We start from the raw sequence: 6,179 nt of genomic DNA, 5'->3' as shown, positions 1-6,179 counted from the left end.
CGTTCCACTAAAGAGAAGACCGTCAGAAACAGACTTTCAGAGGTGCATTATATGCCAGCAAATCACAAACTGTGCGGTGACCAGCACTGAAAATGGCCGAGAGCGTATTCTTCAAGCGGCAAATATCAGACAAGATATTGTTCATGAGCGGCTGCTGCAAGGAAACACTTCACACTTTGTTTATCACATGAACAATGATTGCTACAAAAAATACACATTGAAAAAGACCTTAGATAGAATTAGTGACAAAAAACTATCACAGGGCTCTACGCCTGGCAGTGTAGAGACTACTGGTGACCAGAGCAAAAGGTTCTCCACACGATCCAAGATAAAACCACGTGAGTCCCCTAATCCTGCAGACATTTATTCAAAAGCATGTGTCCCATGTGGTCAGATCAAGCACAAAGGTGTATGTGAAAAGTTCCGCATTGCAGAAAGCAACAGAGCAGAAGTATTCCTTAAAGCAACAGTTTTTTGTCAAGATGACGTTTACACAAGAACATGTGATCTTCAAGACATTCACTCAGTATTTTAGTGGGGCGGCTAGTGGAAAAATCATGCATTTGATGATACAAGCACCAAAATTGGCTTGATGACTCCATAAGGTATACTAAACAGATCTGTCCGACTAGCCACCTAAAAATCCAAGATGGCGGCCATTTTTCAAGATGGCCGCCATCAGGAGCTCGCGATGACGATATTCCTCATAGATTGGTATCTATTCAACCGATTTTAGTGATCTTGGTATCAAATGGTATGTTTTTGGGTATGCTGAACTCATTTATGATACGCTTGAAAGCATTTTAGCACCACTTACATGACTATTAACAAAATAAACCAAAAATTTCATCAAAACACATTTTATTAACGACATATCATATACTGAATTAATGGACTGAATGATTATAGAGTCTAAATAAAAAACTGACTTAGTTAAACATGAACATGACATTAACGCTGAAACAATAATGCACAAATTATTCAAAATCTTCTGTCAAATGTTCGAGAACTGACCTCGGTTCACTACAACATTACTGGTCACAAACACAGCTGCATAGAGCGGTACAAGAAAGTCCGGCACGGAAACATTTGAACCTCTTGAGGCAGTCTTTCTTGCAACAGCATTTGGCTAATTCCTGGTAGCATGCAGCTATTGATGGAAGAGTTGTCCAATGTATTTTCCACACCTCTTCACTTTGAATCCAACCCCAGTCAGCAGGGGTACTGGTTTCTGGATTTGAGGCAGTCGCCTGACCCCATATGACTCCACCCTGGTAGGCCGCACGCTTAGCGTGCTCCCTCAAGGCAGCTCTGGTTGGTGGAATCGCATTTGGAGCTGATTTGCTGTGTCACAAAAACTGTATCAGGTCATACATCCGTAGATATGAGAAAGACACAGAATGTAGTGACCCCCAACAAGAAGTTTCTCCAAAAATGAAGGTATTTCATGAACTTATTGCTTCTGTAGATGCTAATCTCCTTAAAGGTGTTGGGTATCCTCTTTGTGACATTAGAGACATGGCAAATGTGCTTGGTAGTGAAGTACAATGCACCTTTAGTAATAGGGAACTACGCATCTTGCTTTGTCATCATTACAAGGGAAACTTATCGATTTCATTTCCAAGAGAGCCAAACAAGTCTGGTATGGTGTTCTTGAAGGATACCACATCAGTAGAGGACATGGCGGACACAATACGATCTATTGATCCCACTACTGCTTGTGCCAAAATGATTCGGGAAGCATTGATGGCAGAAGATTTCCACCTGAAAGACAAATTTTGTGATGCAAACGACCTGGAGACGTCATGGAACAGCATTGTTATACCTCCTGTAGTGTTGAAGTTCCTCGAAGTCTTATTCCAGTTTGATCCCAATCAATTCCCACAAGTTGAAGTACTGATGGCTGATTATGTTGATGGTGAAAACGATGATGGTCAGTCTACTGTATCTCACAGGATAAGGAGACGAATGATTGCACTGTACCAGATACTCTACTACAATGCGTGAATCACGGTGACGTAGGGGGACAAAATGTACAAAATAGATCGGATGACCGTGATCGACCAGATGTCCAGGATGGGGGAAATATTAATTTTGATAGGAGAAATGTTAATGAGGCATTGAATGTCAATGAAGGACCAAATAATAATAATATAGAGCAAGGCATAAATAAAAAACAAAATGATAATATAAGACATGATATTGAAACTCAAAATGTGTCAAAAAGAAATAATCACGAGTTTCTTAAAACCATGTACTTTAATGCTCGTAGTATTAGGAACAAATTTCAAGAAATACAGGCGTATGTCAAAAGCGAAAATCTCGATATGATAGGAATAACTGAGACATGGTTAAATGGTACAGAATTCGAAGCTGAATTTAATATTGCGGGATTTAAACACTTTCATCAGGATAGAAACCATAAGAAAGGTGGGGGTGTTCTATTGTACGTTAAAAACAATGTTCATGCTTGTGTTTTAGAGAAAGTGAAACAGGATGCATATGACAGTTTGTGGGTTGAGTTAACCCAAACAAATGGACAAGAAATGAATATAGGTGTAATATATAGGCCAAAGACATTACCATTAGCAGACGACAAACTATTATTTCAAGAACTGTTTAGTTTCTGCAACCGGGATTTATTGATAATGGGTGATTTCAATTTTACTGACATTGATTGGATGACCCTTGAACATGGCCATATAGGTAGTCGCTTGATTGATTTTCTTGGTGACAATTACTTAATTCAGCATGTAAAAGAGCCCACAAGATATGGAAACTTACTCGATCTTTTGATCACTAGCCGCGAAAGCATGGTAACTGATGTAGAAGTCGGTGAATCTGTTGCAAATAGCGATCACAACTTAGTCAGATTCAAACTCCTAAACAATTTTAGAATAGATACTTGTGCTTCTAAAATACCCAATTTCAGTAAAGCTCAGTTCATAGGACTACGTCAGGAGCTTCAGCTTACAGATTGGGAGGCAAAATTAAACGAAAGGCCTGTAGATCAGACGTGGGAAATATTTCAAAATACGCTCACTAAGATGATTCAAACTTACATTCCTTTTAAGGACAGACGCCCCCCAAATCAGGCTCGCCCAAAGTGGCTCGACAAAGAAACTGAAAAAAGTATTGCTAAAAAGAGACATGCTTATAAGAAATATAAGTGCTCGGGTGCACCTAATGACTATGAAAGTTATGTTTCAATACAGAGAGATTTAAAAAAGACAATAAGAAAAAGAAAACGACAATACGAAAGTAACATCGCTGATAAATCCAAAGAGAATCCCAAAGAATTCTATAGTTACATTAGAGATAAAAAGGTTGTTAGGAATCACGTTGGTCCCCTATTATCTGCTGACGGTCAACTTGAATATTCAAATGAAGGAATGTGTAATATCTTAAACAATTATTTTAGCTCGGTATTCGTAAACGAAACACCTCAAAGTGAATTCCAAACTGAAACCTGTGAAAAGTCTAGGGTAAACTTACTCACTACGGTAAATATAACAAAAGAAAAAATTAAAAGGTGTATAGACAAACTCAAAGTTAATAAAACACCAGGGCCTGACGGTTGGCATCCAAGAATCTTAAAGGAAATTAAAAATGAGATTGTTGTTCCATTAGAAATTATTTTCAAGAAATCCATCATATCAGGAGATGTCCCAAGAGAATGGAAGCTAGCTAACGTTACTCCCATATTCAAAAAAGGTGACAAAAAGAAACCAAATAACTATAGGCCTATAAGTTTGACTTCAATCATAGGAAAAATAATGGAAACTATCATCAGAGATGCTATCGAATATCATTTAGAAAGTAACCGTTTGATAAATGATAGCCAGCATGGTTTCAGACGGAAACGTTCTTGCGTAACTAACTTACTCGAATTCTACAACACAGTTATCTCGAATTATGACAAAAGAAACAATATAGATTTAATATATCTAGACTTTGCAAAAGCTTTTGATACCGTCCCACACGAAAGACTACTTACTAAATTAGCTTTGCATGGAATAAGTGGTAGCCTATTAGGTTGGACTAGTAATTGGTTGAAAGGTCGAAAACAGAGAGTTGTTTAAAATGGAAAAACTTTTGGATGGAAAAGTGTTGCAAGTGGAGTTCCTCAGGGTTCCGTTCTTGGGCCACTTCTATTCATAGTATATATAAATGATATAGACCATGGACTAAAATCTACTGTTTCCAAATTTGCTGATGATACAAAACTGTGCGGAGTGGCAAATGATCACTCAAACCAATTAGATATTCAAGAAGATTTAGATAAATTACAGCAATGGTCTGAAAAGTGGCTAATGAAATTTAACACAAGTAAATGCAAGGTAATGCACATAGGTAAAAATAACAGTAAGTACGAGTACAAGTTATTTGGAAATTCGTTAACAAAAGTGGATAGTGAAAAAGATCTCGGCGTAATTATCAGTAACGACCTCAAATCATCCAAGCAGTGTATTTCAGCCTCTGAGAAAGCAAATAAGATTCTGGGACAGATTGCGCGATCTTTTGATTTCAAAAGTCCATCACTCATTAACAAGCTATATAAATCGTTAGTTCGTCCACATTTGGAATATGCTGTTTCCGTATGGTCACCGAATCTCATTAAAGACATTGACAGACTGGAAAAAGTACAACGGGGAACGACAAAACTGATTCCAAATATAAAAAAATAAATCATACGAAAATCGACTTAAGCACATGAATCTGTTTTCCCTAAAAAAGCGTAGACTCAGAGGTGACTTGATACAGGTCTTTAAGATTTTAAAGGGAATTGACAACATCAAAAGTGACAAAATTTTCACATTGAATGAGAATCAGACAAGAAACAATGGTCTCAAACTGTCCGGAAATAGATTCAATTTGGAAGTGGGTAGAAACAACTTTGCCAACCGTGTAGTTAATGAATGGAATAAACTTCCTGCACAGGTAGTGCAATGTAGTTCAGTTCGAAGCTTTAAGAATCATTTAGATAAATACCTAAGTAAGATGCTGTAATGATTATAATTTATCTTATATTATTTGTTTTTGTTTTGTTATAATTTGTCTGTCTGATTTTCATTTAATATTAGTTATATGTCAATTTATTATCATTTACTATTTACCTGTTTGTTTGTTATTCAACTATACCTATGCATTTATTTATGTATTTTATTTGTTATTTACATTATTATAGTTTTTATTTATTATAAATATGATTTTTTTTTTTTTTTCATCCGACCTAGATATGGATCAAAAGGTCTCCTGTCGGCATGCTCCGCCTTTGTAATCCTTTGTAATCCTTTGTAGGTAAAGAACACCTCTACACATCATGAATGCTCAAGCTATACATAAGGCTTGCAAAAGTTCTACTCTCATCGATTTGGCCTCACTATTAGCTATGATGAACTTCTTCGGTATCATAATGACATGGCAAGTTTGATAGTTCAGTCAGAAAAAGAACAGAAATGCACAGAAGATATTAGACATAGCTCGGGTCAGGGGATGTGACATGAAAGAAGTTTTTCGATATGACCTACTGCCGACAAGCAGCCTCATAGATGGTGATGGGTATATGACGAAGCCCACCAAAAGTTCACTCATAATAGAACTTGAGAAGGTGTTAGCTGCAGAAGACTACATACATCCCTCTCAGTGGGACTACACATTTCCAACAACCTATATTGTTGATGTTATGGCATATATGAGACGCATCAGGACTAAAAATGTGAAATCCTTTGGAGAACTGTGTGAGCATCTTTGGAACATGATCTTCAACATTTGCAAAAATCCAAAAAGCATTGATTTTGTCTTTGACAGCTATGTAGAAGGTTCAGTAAAGGATTCAGAAAGATCCAGAAGGGCCACTGGCAGAGGCATAGAGATCAGTGCCTTGAATGAATCATTTCCTTTGCCAGTCTCAATTGAATCCTTCTGGGCCTCAGCATCAAACAAAACAAAACTCCAGAAACTTTTTTCTGAATGGCTGAAGACTCACCATGAATCCAACTGGCCAGATGTTATAATTAGAGGCATGAAAAGCACCGACGACTTGGGCACACAGCACTGCCAACTCACCCGTGATGAACTAGAGGTTGATCTACAAAGGATTACAAAGGCGGAGCATACCGACAGGAGACCTTTTGATCCATATCTAGGTCGGATGCGAAAAAAAAATTCATATTAAT

This window comes from Oratosquilla oratoria, chromosome 25, assembly GCF_046742065.1.
Source record: "Oratosquilla oratoria isolate Oo_2021 chromosome 25, ASM4674206v1, whole genome shotgun sequence".
Taxonomy (NCBI): Eukaryota; Metazoa; Arthropoda; class Malacostraca; order Stomatopoda; family Squillidae; genus Oratosquilla; species Oratosquilla oratoria.
Note: the sequence above shows the minus strand (reverse complement) of the source record.